The sequence below is a fragment of the Gossypium hirsutum genome, chromosome A04, assembly GCF_007990345.1.
Source record: "Gossypium hirsutum isolate 1008001.06 chromosome A04, Gossypium_hirsutum_v2.1, whole genome shotgun sequence".
NCBI lineage: Eukaryota > Viridiplantae > Streptophyta > Magnoliopsida > Malvales > Malvaceae > Gossypium > Gossypium hirsutum.
In genome coordinates this window covers 44,731,472-44,743,764 of record NC_053427.1, presented here as the reverse complement: position 1 = coordinate 44,743,764, position 12,293 = coordinate 44,731,472, and the positions used below count along the sequence as shown (strand labels likewise).

Below are 12,293 nucleotides of genomic sequence, written 5' to 3'. Positions count from 1 at the left end.
TGTAGTGGTTAAGTGATGAGGAGTGTTTGGGAGTTTGTTTGTAATTCAAACTCGGTTGGTGGCTTAATTAAAGGAGAAAATCAGGGAATTTTAAATGGGAAGGGTTGCTTGCCGAAATTTGAACTCCCTATTGTGCAAATTCGATCATAGGACATTTTTTTCCTAGGGTGCCGAATACTTTTATGCCATTTCAGGTTTTTTGTATTTTTATTTTTTTCCTCTTTTCTCTGTACTTCCGCGCAAATTATGGTATTTTACTGATCATGCAACCTTTCTACCTCTTTTTCATTTTAGTATAGAATTGAAAGGCTAAATATAGGAGTTGTTCTTACGTGTTTGTGGCTATTCTTTTCTTTCATTTCTAAACTGAACTTCTCCACCCTCTTCCTCTCTTAATTGTTTTGCGTGACCGAATAGCTTTTGGTCTCTTCTCCTCTTTCCTTCCTTCTCTCAATTTCGTTTTCCTTCTTTGTGGTTTAGCTAAATAGCACTTGCCTCCTCTCCCTCGTAACTCATTCGATTTTTCTTGGCTAGCCTATTGTCTTTCTGTTTAGAGCCAAATCCCTCTACACTTGAGTAAGGTAATTGATTTTGTTTAGGTTCACAGCTACTCTTCTCCCTCTTTCTCTCTTTGTCGATATAAGTTTCCTCCTTAACACTATCTTCATCCAGCGTTTCCAATAGGAGTGTGACTATTTTTCGTAGGACTCAAATCCTATAGTGTACCTTAGGAGGCCAAATACTCCTAAGTAGTGGTAAGTTGTTGTTCTTTTGTTTCTCATCTTTGTCATTCATGGTCTTAGTTAAAAACGTAGAAATGCTATACAGATTTTGTCAAGTTTTGGAAGGCGACTTTGATCGGTGGTTAAAGAGAGGAATCGATTGCTATTCAAGGTAAGTAGTCAGCACCATTTTGGAATCAGGTGCTACGTAAGGGTGTTAATTTTAATGATTAAAGGATTAACGTGGGGTTATGATTGGATCTAGGTTTAGCGTCATGGGATTGGCCACTTATCACAAACAAGTGTCTATCCATACTCTGTAAGTGGTAATAGGTATTAAGGCTGTAAATATGTGTGTAACAATATGCCTTGTTTTGATAATCAGCTGAAAGGCCAAAAATGTGTGTGTTGTTTTCTTTGCTATGATTGTAGATAGGCAAAATGCCGAAAAGCCAAAAATATGGCATATAATGCCACACGAGCGTGCGATCGAGCGTGTTGTGAGCTGAGCTCATGAAACGTGGGCGTACAATAAGGAAGGTCACCATGCGCGAATTCGTGGGCTTAGGCCAGAGTAGGTCACTTGAGCCACAGAATGGGCCGAATAGTCCAAATGGGCTCGTGGGCCCTCTTATGTCAAATCAACGACTAGGTGGAATATGGTTAGGCTTGTCATGTCGCGTACACAGCATAGGCTGTTCTAGGCCATGTTGGGCAGACTGGGCCGCGTGGGCCTAATGGGCTTGTGGGCCTGCACGGATAAAATATATGTTATGTGGTAAGTTTTGGACTGGGCTGCGTCGTTCGTACATCGATGAATAGTTCTAGGTTAAATGGGCCGTATGAGACCAATAGACCCGTGGGCCCGTGTGGGTAAATTTCGCTGTTAAGTAGGAAGTAGATAGACTTATCATGTCGCGCACATGACTTAGGTTATTTTGGGCCTCGATGGGCCATGTGGGCCCGATAGGCTCAGGGGCCCACACGAATAAAATCTACAGTAAGTGACTATTAATGAACTGGGCTATGGTGTACACATAGCCGTATCTAAGTTTAGGCTAAATAGGCCACAAGAGTGTGTGGGCCCATTTGGGCCGAGTAATAGGCCTTAGGCCCACTTGCACCGTTATGTCTGTTTAGGTTACTTAGGTCGCTCGAGGTGACAATGGACCCTCGGTTGGGTCGTTAAGACCCTTGATTTATGAAATTATCGAAATACCCTCTAATAAACCGTAATTTATACATATTTCTATCCCATGCCTAGCACATTTTATGGATGATTTTATGCATAGGAGAGTGAAAGGAATGAGAAACGGGCCAAAAACGAAGGAAAGGGCCAATGTACGAAATTAAAACGGCCTGGACCTCCTCACACAGGCAGACCACATGGCCGTGTCAATTTCACAGAATCGAAGCACGACTCACACGGGTGGACCATACGCCCATGCTTATTTAACAAGCTTGACCACGGCCTGAAGTAATCGCACACGGGCGTGTCACACGGGCGTGTCCCTGTTGAGCCCAAATTGAGTCCAATTTAGAAAAGGCCAATTTTGAGGGTTCTTAGGCATTCTAAAGCTATAAATACACCCTATAAGAGGAGGAAAAGGAGGGCCACAGAGGAGGAAGCAGGGAACTGGTCAAGGAAAGGTGATTGATCCATCTCAGAAGTCGGATTCATCATCAAGACTGAAGATCTCCCCTCAATTTCCCTTCAGGAGTTTTCAGTTTTTCTTTATGTTTTGTATTCATTATTCTTCTGAGATGTTTACCTTTTTAGTTATGAACTAAAACCCCTAAATACCTAAGGGGAATGAAACCTAAGATAGATCTTGTTATTATTATCTGAATTGTATGATAAATATTTGACTTGTTCTTAATTATGTGTTCTTAATTCTTGTTTTGATATTCCAGGATATTGATTCAAGTTAAGCTCTTATTTAGAGGAGGAATAGACCTTGTCTAAAAGTACATTTGTCATAACTAAGCGGAGTTGATTGTGCGTCTAGAGATAGGGTGACAAGATATTACCGGATTAGGGTGAAACCTAATAAGGGGATCCATAGATCGAGTTAATGCAACCCTAGGGAGTTAATTAGAAAGAGATTTCAATTTTTCAACCTAGGGTTACACGTTGTTAGTCTCGAGAGGGATAATAATATAACTTTGGGATTTCTACGGATCAAGTCAAATTAATAAATCGTCTGATTCAGAGTCAAATAACAAGTGAAGTCTAGGTGGATTTTTCCTTAGGTATTGTCTTAATTAAATTGTTTTTCCAAAAGTAATTCCCCAATTCTATTTTCTGTGAATTCTTAGTTTAGTTAATTAGTTAGTTAAAACAAACCCCATTATTCTTAGGCTAGATAACAAAAAGACTGTCATTACTAGTACTTTTAGTTCCTTTGGGTTCGACAATCTGGTCTTGCTAAAGTTATACTACTGTTTGATAGGTACACTTGCCTTCATTGTGATAATAGTTAGTTTCAAGAACGATTCATTATGAATATTTAAAACCTGTCACGAATATCACGTATTAAGTTTTTGGTGCCGTTACCGGGGAACTATGATATTAGGAACACTTGATTTTTATTACTTTAGCCATTTACTTTTACTGCAATTTAAATTTTATTCTAAATATTATTACTAATTCTTCTTTTTCCCTTTTTCTGGCAAGTTTTTATAGTTTATGACTAGAAGAAACCCGTCAGGACCACTACTTTTTGACAGTGAGATCGATCGGACAATTCGCAAAAACCAAAGAGAAATAAAGCGAAGCTTAAGATATACAGCAATAGAGTAAGAGGACAATATTCAAACCACAACCAAGGAGATGGCTGAAAATCAGGAAAACCTGATACCTCCTGTGATTGCTGTTAATCCAATAAATCAGAATCCTGCTCCACGCACAATGTATGATTATGCTAAACCTTTTTTAAGAGAAACTGAATCGAGCATAGTTAGACCTGTTATAGCTGCAAATACTTTTGAACTGAAACCTAATACTATTCAAATGATACAGCAATTTGTTCAGTTTGATGGTTTGCAAGACGAAGTTCCCAACGCTCACTTGGCAAACTGTTTGGAACTATGCGATACATTTAAAATTAATGGTGTTTCTGATGACGCCATTCACCTTCAGTTATTCTCTTTTTTGTTGAGGAACAAAGCTAAACAATGGTTGAACTAGTTACCACGAGGATCAATTACTACTTGGGAACAAATGACTGAAAAATTTCTATTAAAATACTTTTCGCTGGCTAAAACAGCTAAATTACGTAATGATATCTCTTTTTTTGTGCAGATGGATTTAGAGACACTCTATGATGCATGGGAGAGATACAAGGATCTCTTGAGATGATGCCCTCACCTGGGTTACCACTCTGGCTACGAGTTCAAACTTTTCATAATGGCCTAGATCCTTCGACTCGACAAATGGTTGACCCAGCTACTGGCGGAACCATCAATAATAAAACACCTAAAGATGCTTATGAGTTTATAGAGGAGATGTCACTGAATAACTATCAGTGGCAAGTCATGAGGACAAAGACAATAAAAATAACCAGTGTTTATAACATCGATTCAGTCACCATGCTCTCTAATCAGGTAGAACTCTTGAAAGAAAAAATTGATGGTTTTCTTAGTTCTTCACAGGTTCACCCAGTAATGCAGTGCGAAGCAAGTAGAGGTGGCTCAAGCTGTTCAAAATACCAACCTTATGGCCATAACATGGACAACGAGTAGTTAAATTAAATGGGTAACAATTCTCGATCTCAAAATAATCCTTATAGCAATACTTACAATGCAGGTTGGAGAAACCACCCAAAATTTTCATGGGGAGGCCAAGGAAATCAGGGACCACCTCCAGGCTACCAACAACCACCCTACTAATAGGAAAAGAAGCTGAACCTTGAAGAGATGCTCTCAAAGTTTATATCGGTGTCAGAAACCCATTTTTAGAATACCGAGATAGCACTTAAAAATCAACAAGTATCGATCCAAGGGCTCGAAACTCAGATTGGACAGCTTGCCAAGTTGATTTCTGAATGACCACAAGGTAGCTTGCCAAGCAACACAAAATCTAACCCAGGAAGTAACTTAACGCGATTACTAGTCAAGATGAGGAAGGGTTAGTCACACCTAAACCAGAACCAAGGCAAAAAACTGAGATAAGAAAAGGTAAAGGTGAGGTAGACCACAATGAGCAGAAATCGGTAAGTACAGAATACAAACCTCATGTGCCATACCCTAATGCGACAAGGAAAGACCGCTCAGATGAACAATTTGGTAAATTCCTTAAACTCTTAAAAAAATTACATATTAACTTACTATTTATGGAAGCTCTATCGCAGATGCCAAATGCAATGAAATTTTTAAAGGAGCTTTTAGCAAATAAGCGAAAGTTGGACGAGGCTTCGCATGTGAAGCTAAACGCAGTTTGCTCAGCTATTTTACATAATAACTACCCAAAAAATTGAAAGATCCAAGGAGTTTTACAATTCCTTTCTTAATTGGTAGTTTAGATGTTAATAATGCATTAGTTGATTTAGGGGTTAGTATTAACGTCATGCCTTACAAAATGTTTAAACAACTAGGTCTTGGGAAACCCAAACAGACTAGGATGAGCATTCAATTAGCAGATAAAACTATAAGATTTCCTAGGGGTATTATTGAAGATGTGCTAGTTAAAATCGATAAATTTATATTTCCCGTTGACTTCGTTGTTCTAGACATAGAGGAGGATAGCAACACTCCTTTGATTTTAGGAAGGCATTTTTTAGCAACTGCTAGAATGATTATTGATGTTGGCACAGGTGAGCTTACACTTCATGTGGGAGACGAAACAATAACCCTTCAAGCTCGGAATTTCGGCAACACATCGAAAATTGAAGGTGATTGTCTAAACCATTCTACTAAAACTGACAATATGGTGCAACCTACTTTGCAGGAAATGAGTTTGAAAGAAGTACATGAGCCATTTTCAAGCAATAGTAGAGGACCTATTCTTGAATAACGAAGGCTACAAATCGAGGATCTAGATGAATGGCAAACACATAAACCGAGAACACACGATAAACCAAAACTACACCAGAACAAGCTCAATACCTTTCCAAATCAACTTAAGGTTGGAGATAAAGTTTTATTAGATGCCGCAGATCCTCACATTGTCACTGCCAAACCGAATGAAAAAATCCCTCTTACTGATCTTAGCATATTCCCATTCGGTACAGTCGAGGTAAGTCATCCCAAGTTCGACACTTTTAAGGTAAACAATACCCGCCTAAAACCTTATTTTGATGAGATTCACAGCAGGAATGAGGAGTATAAACTCCTCGAACCACCATGACCATTCAATGGAGAGGTAAGTCGAGCTTAGACTATAAATAAGCACTTTCAGGAGGCAACCTGAGCACTAACTGTATTCACTTGTTTAAATTTTAGTACCTAACTTACTAACGGAGCTCTTTAATATAGGTTTACCATACAGACACGACCAAGCACACGGGTGTGCTTAGGACCGTGTGGAAACAGGGCAAAGATTTTTCCCAGCACAAGCTACGATAAATCACCACGGCCGTGCAACATGGCTGTGGGCGAACCTACCAAAACAACACGGGCGTGCGACATGCCCGTGCCTTGAAACCGTGGCCGAACCTGTCAAATTAACATGGGTGTGCGACACGCCAGTGCCAAGCAACCGTGGGTGAACCTGTCAAAACAACACGGGTGTGGACCTTTATACACGGGCGTGGGAGAAGTGAACAAAGATAGACGTGGGGAAATTGTCAGACGCACCGAAATTCAGAAAAATGCGAAACACACGGGCAAAAATTGGGAAACACAGGCATGTCCCCTGGCCGTGTGTCCCAAAATCTATAAATACCTTTCACTATTCATCATCTTCTTCACCGAAAATCCCTAACCATAGTCGTTGCAAGTCCACACGGCCTCCCTACCACACCCGTGCGCTACTTCCAACCCCATTTTTTATGCTCATTCTCCTCTTTCTAGCGTTTGTTTACTTTTTTTCTTTTATTTTACTGATTTCTAATGCTATTTATCATAGTAATTTGCATTTTTCATGTTATTTTCATCTTTCTATCACTCAAATTTCATATCTAGAGTAGTTATCATCTTTTTCATGTTGAAGTTCTTACTCATTGCATGATCTATCTACTCCATTTGACTAGTTTAAAGTGAATATTTATGGTTAGGATAATAGAAATACTCATACCTTTTAGGTTGACATTTTCCATCAATAAAATATGCTACATAGAATTATTTTCCATTTTTTATGAAACTCATACTATTATCAGGCTAATGATACACCATAAAATTAATTGTATTTGATTAAGTTTGCTAGTAGTTGTGACTGAGATTATTAGTTTTAATTTATGACTTTTGCCCTTTTGAATTTGTTTTCATCTTACCTTGAACATTCATCATGACGAAATAATGGTTTTGCTTGTAGGTAAACCATGTCGTCTTCACAAGGAAAGAATGCCTCCGTCCCTACTTTGAAGAAAAGGAAGGGAGCGTCATCGTCCTCGAGTCCTACCATGAAAATTTGTCATCCTTTCCTGTAGTTCCCTATTGGGTCCCAAAAAGAACTTTTCCAGATTCTACGAGCCCGACCCTTGGAAGTGGGCCGCTATATAGACTGGGTCGCACTAGAACAAATCCAACTCACGGATGCAATTCGGGCCCTCCTCCCCACCGATCCTTGGGGGTTTTTCTTTGAGATTTTCGAGCCGACATATCTCGAACTCACAATGGAACTCTGTTCAACATTCCATCTTCAGACTACGATGGCCCGCTTTGATGACCAGAGAATAATCCAATTTTGCCTCGGCGATCTAGTCTACCAGTTGAACGTCCCAGAGTTCGGAACTGCACTTGGCCTTTACCCTGAGGAGTTCATGGAGGAGAATGAACTCCACGCTCTCAGTCGCCACTTCCATCACTCTCCTTCACGGTGTTGGAACGCCCTCACCCCTGGCGTTGCCTCCTACAGTCCTAGTCGCTCCAAGGCATCTGTTCTCCCTCCATCTCTGAGGTACTTACACACTATTTCGGCTCACACGTTAACAGGAAGGCGAGAGAGCACTGGCATCGTCAACACTCACGATGCCTACTTTATATGGTGCATGTCGCACGGGCACATCATAGACCTTGTTTATTTCATAGCCCTCGCCATTCAACATCAGACGGAATGGCATAGGAAAGGGGTCATCTCCATTGGGCCCTATGTGACATGGTTGGCTCTGCACTTCGGGCTCCTCAACAAAGCACCCCAATCATCCTCCCTCACTCTCATGAGCTAGATGTTCCCATAGGGCATCTCGAGCATGCTAAGTATGAGGATGATCGAGAGACAACGTGGCATCTTCCCTCCTCAATACGTCTCGTCCAATCCACCGAGGAAGACGCCTCTAAGGATATTATTGATGTTGCCCTCCACGTCACGAGGACCCACCATCTCAGCCACCACCTCCTTCTTGTCCAGTTCATCCGGCGACTTCATATACTGACATCTCTGGATGCCTTACCTGATTCGAGCAATAATGTTTTCAGCTCTTCGATAACATTGATGCTACTCTACAGCAAATTTGTCAGCACTTACACATCTCATCACCACCTCCACCTCGCGAACCATCTAGCAATGAAGATGTTTAAAAACTTTTATTTATTATTTATTTTATGTTTTGACTTTTATTTTAAAACTACTTTTTATTTTTCTTTAAGCTTATTTTTATTAGGTTTTATATTTTTATTTAACAATTTTTACTTTCGGCTATTTCATATCGAGTAATTATCCTTCCTTATATATTCCCTAAAAAGTTCTTTATTCTCTCACAGTTATAAAGAGCTCCTAAACTCATCATCACATAGGAACTAAAAACTCCACCGAGAAAGGTTCTTCACGACTGCTATGTCCTACTAGACCACGACCATAGCTACCACCAGATATAATGTTCTTTTGGCGCAGGACTTATGGACTAATGAACCTCGACCACCAGCGGAGTATCCTCCTCCACTCTCACGCCGATTACTCTCCAAAATTCCAATTCGAAGAATTCATTCATCATTCAGGAAGTTTCACTTCTCTCTGATAAACCATAATTTATACATATTTTTACCCCATTTTTAACGCATTTTATGGATGATTTTCCATTAGAATTGGTGAATTCAATGCTCCTAATGCTTTAATTTCATGTTTTACACTTAGAAGAGCATAGGAGAGCGAAAGGAACGAGAAACGGGCCAAAAATGGAGAAAATGAGCTAAAGTACGAAATTAACATGGCCTGGACCTCCTCACACGGACAGACCACACGGTTGTGTCAATTTAGCAGGCTCGAGCACGGCCTGAAGTAATCGCACACGGGCGTATCACATGGGCATGTCCCTGTCGAGCCCAAGTTGAGTCTAATTTGGAAAAGGCTAATTTTGAGGGCTTTTGGGCATTCCAAAGCCTATAAATACACACTAGAGAAGGGATAAAACGGAAGACAGAGTAGAGGGTAAGGAATTACTCCAAGAAAGTCGATTGATTCATCTCAAAAGTCAGATTCATCATCAAGACTGAAGATCTCTCTTCAATTCCCCTTCAGGAGTTTTGAGTTTTCTTTAGGTTTTGTATTCTTTATTATTCTGATATGTTTTCTTATTTAGTTATGACCTAAATCCCCTAAATACCTAAGGGGAATGAAACCTAAGATGAATCTTGTTATTTTTTTCTGAATTGTATGATAAATATTTGACTTATTCTTAATTATGTGTTCTTAATTCTTGTTTTGATATCCCAGGATGCCGATTCAAGATAAGCTCTTATTCAGAGGAGGAATAGACCCTGTTTAAGAGTACATTTTTCATAATTAAGCGGAGTTGATTGCGCGACTAGACATAGGGTGACAAGATTTTTCCAGATTAGGATGAAACCTTATAAAGGGATCCATAGATCGAGTTAATGCAACCCTAGAGTGTTAATTAGAGAAAAGTCTCAGTTATTCAATCTAGGGATTAGACGTTATTAGTCTTGAATAGGGATAATAACATAGCTTAGGGATCTCTACGGAACAAGTTAAATGAATAAATCATCCGATTCGGAGCCAGAATAACAAGTACAGTCGAGGTGGATTTTTCCTTAGGTATTGTCTTCATTCAATTGATTTTTCCAAAAGCAATTCCCCAATTCCATTCTCTGTGCGTTCTTAGTTTAGATAATTCGTTAGTTAAAACAAAAACCTTTTTATTCTTAGGCTAGATAATAAAAAGGCAGTCATTACTAGTACTTTTAGTTCCTTTGGGTTTGACAATCCGATGTTGCTAAAACTATACTACTGTTCGATAGTTACACTTGCCTACATCGCGATAATAGTTAGTTCAAGAACGAGTAATTATAAATATTTAAAACCTATCAGGAAATCACGCGATCAAGTTTTTGGCGCTGTTACCGGGGAACTGAAATATTAGGAACACTCAATTTTTATTAGTTTAGCCATTTATTTTTCGTGCACTTTAATTTATTATTATTATTTATTAATTTACTTTTTCTTTTTCTTGGCAGGTTTTTATAGTTTATGACTAGAAGAAATCCGTTAGGACCATTACTTTTTGACGAAGAAATCGATCATACAGTTCGCAGAAATCAAAGAGAAATAAGGTGAAGCTTAAGATACATAGAGAACAAGCAAGAAGATGATACTCAACCCACAACCGAAGAGATGGTTGAAAACCAAGGCAATCAGCTACCTCTTGCAATTGTTGTTAATCAAAATCCTGCTCCACGCACTATGTATGATTATGCTAAACCTTCTTTAACAGGAACTGAATCGAGCATAGTTAGACCTACTGTAGCTGTAAATACTTTTGATTAAAACCTAACACTATTCAAATGATACAGTAATTTGTTCAGTTTGATGGTTTGCAGGATGAGGATCCCAACGCTCATTTAGCCAATATTTTAGAACTATGCAATACATTTAAAATTAATGGTGTCTCTGATGATGCCATTCATCTTCGGTTATTCCCTTTTTCATTAAGGAACAAAGCTAAACAATGGTTGAACTCGTTACCATGAGGGTCAATTACTTCTTGGGAACAAATGACCGAAAATTTTTACTAAAATATTTTTTGCCGACTAAAACGGCTAAATTACATAATGATATCTCTTCTTTTGTGTAGATGGATTTAGAAACACTCTACGATGCATGGGAGAGATACAAAGACCTTTTGAGAAGGTTCCCTCACCATGGGTTACCGCTTTGGCTACAGGTTCAAACGTTCCATAATGGCCTGAATCCTTCGACTCGAGAAATGGTTGACGCAGCTATTGGCAGAACCATCAATAATAAAACACCTGAAGATTCCTATGAGTTTATAGAGGAGATGTCACTGAATAATTATCAGTGGCAAGTCATGAGGACAAAGCCAACGAAAACAGCTGGAGTTTATAACGTCGATTCGGTCACCATGCTCTCTAATCAGGTAGAACTCTTAAATAAAAAGATTAATGGTTTTCTTAGTTCTTCACAGGTTCACCCAGTAATGCAGTGCGAAGCAAGTGGAGGTGGAACAAGCCATTTGAAATACCAACCTTATGGCCACAACATGAATAACAAGCAATTAAACTACATGGGTAATAATCCTCGACCTCAAAATAATCCATATATTAACACTTACAATGCAGGTTGGAGGAACCACCCCAATATCTTGTGGAGCGGTCAAGGAAATCAAAGACCACAACCACCTCCAGGCTACCAACAACCACCCTACCAACAGGAAAAGAAGTCGAACCTTGAAGAGATGCTCTCAAAGTTTATTTTGGTGTCAGAAACTCGTTTCCAGAACACCGAAATAGCACTTAAAAATCAACAAGGGTCGATCCAAGAGCTTGAAACTCAGATAAGCCAGCTTTCCAAACTAATTTCCGAACGACCACAAGGTAGCTTGCCCAATAATACTGAACCCAACCCAAGGGAACAACTCAACGCAATTAATATTCAAGATGAAGAAGGAGTTGTTGAGCCTGAACTAGAACTGAAGCAAGAAACTGTAGTAAGCAAAGGTTAAGGTGAGGTAGATAACAATAAAAACAAAATGGTGAATGTGAATATAAACCTCATGTGCCATACCCCAACGTGGCAAGGAAAGACCGCTCAGATGAACAATTTGGAAAATTCCTTAAACTCTTAAAAAATTACATATTAACTTACCGTTTATTGTAGCCCTATCGCAGATGCCAAACGCGATGAAATTTTTAAAGGAACTTTTAGCAAATAAGAAGAAGTTGGACAAGGCGTCGTACATGGAGCTAAACGTAGTTTACTCAACTATTCTTCAAAATAGACTACCGAACAAACTAAAAGATCCAGGGAGTTTTACAATTCCTTGCTTAATTGGTAGTTTAGATGTTAATAATGCATTAGCTGATTTAGGGGCTACTATTAACGTCATGCCCTACAAAATTTTTAAGCAATTAGGTCTCAGGAAACCCAAACAAACTAGGATGAGCATTCAATTACCAGATAAAACTATAAGGTTCCCTAGGGGTATTATTGAAGATGTA

General features: G+C 39.2%; 2 non-coding genes across 2 annotated transcripts; both read right to left on the bottom strand.

The window, feature by feature from the left end:
* Nucleotides 1-3,993: 3,993 nt before the first annotated feature.
* Nucleotides 3,994-4,100, bottom strand: LOC121228371 (small nucleolar RNA R71). Its single transcript, XR_005925947.1, has one exon. It is a non-coding gene; the product is annotated as a small nucleolar RNA R71 (small nucleolar RNA).
* A 6,777-nt stretch (nt 4,101-10,877) lies between these two features.
* On the bottom strand, nt 10,878-10,983 carry LOC121228681 (small nucleolar RNA R71). The gene has a single exon (XR_005926256.1). It is a non-coding gene; the product is annotated as a small nucleolar RNA R71 (small nucleolar RNA).
* Between the last annotated feature and the right edge of the window lie 1,310 nt (nt 10,984-12,293).